Genomic DNA, 4,731 nt, shown 5'->3' with positions numbered 1-4,731 from the left:
TGAGGTTTTATTATTTTTTAAAAATGAAAAAATAAGTAGACTAGATAAAGAAAATGTGTATATACACAATTGAATGTTATGCAGCCTTAAAGAAGGACAAAAATCATGGACTTCTCAGGAAATTGGATGGAATTAGAGGCAATCATTTTTAGTGATCAATTACAGAAACAAAGAACTGAATACCAGATGTTCTCACTCATAAGTGGGATCTGAACATTACTCACAATAGCACATGGAAGGGACTGGGAGTCGTGGGACACTGCCAGGGGAAGGAGGAAGGTGGGTGAGGAGGAAGGGGGGTGGGCACGTAACAACATAAAGGGTATCTGATTCTAAACCAGGGGAAGTGAGGACCAGTTGGAGGCCCAAACTTCACCTGCGCGTAGGTTGCGTATGTACCTAATTCTGACTTGTACATCTTTAAAATAAAGTGTTTTTTCAAAAAAGGAATGAAAAATATATTCCAAGTGGCTAAATGACTTGCCCCGTGTCATACCAGAGATAACTTGGGTCCTAAAACTGCTCTTTCTACCACAACAGTATGATAATAGTAAAAATGACAATTATGTTGACAAGTACCATTTCCCAAGCATAATGTAAGATTTGGTGCTATATGCATTATATGCCACTTTTTATTTAGTCTTCTTAACATTCCAGAAAAGCAGGTGTTGTTCTAATTAAAATACAAGAAAACAGAGGCTCAGAGGGATTGAGTAGCATGACCATTTTCATATAACTCCTAAAATTTGTGAAATACAAATGCAAATCCAGGGGCTCTGAATTTCCCAGCTCAAGTTTTAACCATTACCAATATTGCCTCCATGATTTTTAATTCCTAGATAAGAACCAAGAATAGACAAGTTGATTTTTTTAACTTTATGACTTAGTGTATTGGCAACAACCTTTTATTTAATACACACTTAAGAAATCATGTACTATAGTAATGGAACCTTTCTAACGTCAGTCTTCATTATGCTCTTATTACCCTTCACTCAAAAGCTCACATCATACCCAAACAGAACATAATATCTTATAGCAGTATTCCATGTTTCCACTGGCAGCTCATCTGAAGCCCATTAGGAATGTCTATTTTAATCAGGCATCTATGTTGTTGTGCCAAATGAAAGAACAATCTTAAATATATTTGTGACAACTCAAGATACAGTTGTTTTGCAATTGCATTTAGTATTGTTGCTGTGCTCTCTTGTTGAAGTGACTAATACTCATTCAAATCCAAAGAGTTTGGTGTGCTGGAAAAATAACAATGGGTCACAGCTTTTCAACCAGTGAAAGGGTGTGGCTGAGGCAAGATGTTATGTTAGAACAAAACATAAGAATATGAGAAAATGTGGAATGATAATATTTAAAGACTAAACTATGCTTATTATTTGCCAATCAACTCAAAGTGAGCTATATTTAAAAATAGGATGGCTAAACAGACTGTCAATTAATTCCAAATAGATGGAGTCTGACATCATGTGTTCTTTTCTTCCAAGATGACTGATAAATAACAAAGGCATGCTCTTTTCCCGATGGCCACTAGGACATTAATGAAATATATTTTATAGAAATTACCATGATTAGTAGCACCATAAATTTAGAATCAATGATCAAAAGAGTAAGAGAAACTAAAAGTAAACAAGAAATTCAGAATGAATTTAAGAACTGCAGAACCCTCTCAGTTTATTTGGTATGTGTTACATCATATCATTGCCAAGATGTATGCTTCTATGCTTACATTCTTGTAAAAAGTTTTCACTTTTGTTGCCAACAGATGAGAAGATCACTTAGTGCTTTTAAGTGTTTTAAGACCTTAAAATTAAGGTTTTGCTTCAATGACAAATATTATACTTTCATGATCAAGTTCTGCACTTTTTACAAGTTATTCTTTACACTTTAGTTGTATTTAAGTTGGATTATTCTAGTAGATCAAAAAATTTAATGCCAGATGTATTTAATAAACCCATAATTTATACATGCAGATTATGGTGGGATGCATTTAATTGGTAATTATCATTTACCACTTGATACAGTTTCAACTTATCGGTCATTGTTCTTTCAATAGGGTCGGTGATCATGACATGGTTCACACAGGCAGAGAGTATTTTCCTTATGTTATCAAGGAAGAGACAACATCTATCAATTTACATGCTTTGTACATGACATACAATGCTCTTTCTCTCTTTTCATTCCTAGTCACATCAAAAACATAGAAGCAAAAAATGATACACAAATTTCAGAATTTCTTCTTCTAGGATTTTCAGAGAAAGTAAAATTGCAATTTTTTCTCTTTGGGTTGTTCCTGTCCATGTACCTGACCACCATGCTTGGGAACCTGCTCATCATCCTGGTCACAATCTCAGACTCCCACTTCCACACCTCTGTGTACTTTTTCCTCTCCAATCTGTCCTTTGTAGATATCTGTCTGGTCTCTACCACTGTCCCAAAGATGCTGGCGAACATCCAGACACAGAGAAAGACCATAACCTATGCAGGTTGCATCACCCAGATGTGCTTCTTTTACTTCTTGCAACATTAGACATCTTTCTCCTGACTGCAATGGCCTATGACAGGTTTGTGGCCATCTGTCATCCTCTCCACTACAAGGTCATCGTGAACCACAAGCTCTGTAGGCTGCTGGTTCTGGTATCTTGGATCATGAGTGTCCTGAATTCCTTGTTACAAAGCCTAATGTTCTGCCACTGTCCTTCTGTACACACTTGGAAATTCACCACTTTTTCTGTGAAATTAATCAGATAATCTACCTTGCCACTTCTGACACTTTTATTAATGACATGATGATGTATTTTGCAGCAGTGCTGCTGGGTAGTACTTCCCTTGCTGGGATCCTTTACTCTTACTCTAAGATAGTTTCCACCACACGTGCAATTTCCTCCATTCAGGGAAAGTATAAAGCATTTTCCACCTGTGTGTCTCACCTCTCAGTTGTCTCCTTATTTTATGGTACAAGTCTAGGGGTGTATCTAAGTTCTGCTGTGACCCACAACTCACACTCAAGTGCAACAGTCTTGGTGATGTATACTGTGATCACCCCCATGCTGAGCCCCTTCATCTACAGTCTGAGGAATAAAGACATAAAAGGGCTCTGAGAAGATTATTCACAGGGAAGCAATAAAGGATATAAGAATTTCTGGCTCAGAGCCAGAAATTCTGACTCATTAATCAGCTTATGGATGCAGAATTTACTTCCATTTATATCCTGGGTTGTTTTTCTTTTATCTCAAGTGCATTCTGGAATTTATGCTACTTGTTTGCAAAAACAGGAACAAGTCTGTAAGAACCTTATGACAGGGATCAACTCGTGCATTTCAATTATTAGTCTAAATGTGAATGAACTAAATGCACCACTGAAAAGACACAGAATGTCAAAATGGATAAAATATCATCAGGCAACAATCTATTGCCTTCAAGAGACTCACCTCACTAGAAAGGACACCCACAGACTCAAAGTAAAAGGATGTGAAACAAACTTTCAGGTGAACGAAATACAAAAGAAAGGAGGAGTAGCGATCTTAATTTCAGACAAAATACCTTCAACCTATTAAAAATCAAAAAAGATACAGAAGCCCACTACATAATGATAAAAGGCTCAATCCATCAACAAAAAATATCTATACTAAACATTTATGCACCCAATATAGGTGTGCCCACTTTCATAAAGCAACTTCTAGGAAAACTAAAGAAAGACATTGACTCTAACACCATCATAACTGGGGACTTTAATACCCCACTCACAACCCTAGACAAATCACCAGGACAAAAAATCAACAAGGAGATCCAGAACCTCAATGTGACTTTGGACCAAACAGACTTAATTGATACCTACAGAACACTCCATCCAAAGACCACAGAATACACATTCTACTCATCACCACATGGAATGTATTCTAAGATCGACCACATAATTGGCCGTAAATCAAGCATAAGCAAATTTTAAAAGACCAAAATTCTACCATGCACCTTCTCGGACCACAGTGGAATAAAAATAAACATTGAAACCAACAAGGTCCCCCCAAAACCCTCAAAGACATGGACACTAAACAGCATGATGCTAAACAACTCCTGGGTCAATGATGAAATCAAAACAGAGATCAAAAGATACCTGGAAACAAATGAAAATGAAGAAACATCTTACCAAAATCTCTGGGATGCCTTAAAAGCGGTAGTAAGAGGGGAATTTATATCCCTACAAACACACATGAAGAAAATGGAAGGAACACAAATTAACAGCCTAACAAGCCACCTAAGGAAGCTGGAAAAGCCAGACCACAAAAACCCTAATTTCAGCCGAAGAATCCAGATCACCAAAATAAAAGCCCAAATCCAGGACATAGAACACAAAAAGATAATACAAAAAAATCAATGAAACAAAAAGCTGGTTCTTTGAAAGGATAAGCAAGATCGATGGTCCCCTAGCTAGAATGACCAAGAAAAAATGAGAAAAAACCCAAATAAGCACAATCAGAAACACAAAAGATGAAGTCACATTTGACCCTGAAGAAATATAAAAGATCATTGGAGATTACTAGGTACACTTGTATGGAAACAAACTTGAAAACCTTAAGGAAATGGAGGACTTTCTGACATCACAAAACATACCTAAGTTGGAACAAGACTTTCTGACATCACACAACCTACCCAGGTTGGAACAAGAAGAAATTGAGACCCTAATAGACCAATAACAATCAAGGAAATCAACTATGCAATAAG

General features: G+C 36.7%; 1 pseudogene; it reads left to right on the top strand.

Annotated features, from left to right (window-relative positions):
• The first annotated feature begins 1,652 nt into the window (after positions 1–1,652).
• Positions 1,653–3,136, top strand: LOC110596033 (annotated as a pseudogene).
• The last annotated feature ends 1,595 nt before the right edge of the window (positions 3,137–4,731 follow it).

The sequence above is a fragment of the Carlito syrichta genome, unplaced genomic scaffold, assembly GCF_000164805.1.
Source record: "Carlito syrichta isolate Samal-C Ts95f unplaced genomic scaffold, Tarsius_syrichta-2.0.1 Scaffold97071, whole genome shotgun sequence".
NCBI classification, from domain to species: domain Eukaryota; kingdom Metazoa; phylum Chordata; class Mammalia; order Primates; family Tarsiidae; genus Carlito; species Carlito syrichta.
This window is presented reverse-complemented; position numbering and strand designations above follow the sequence as displayed.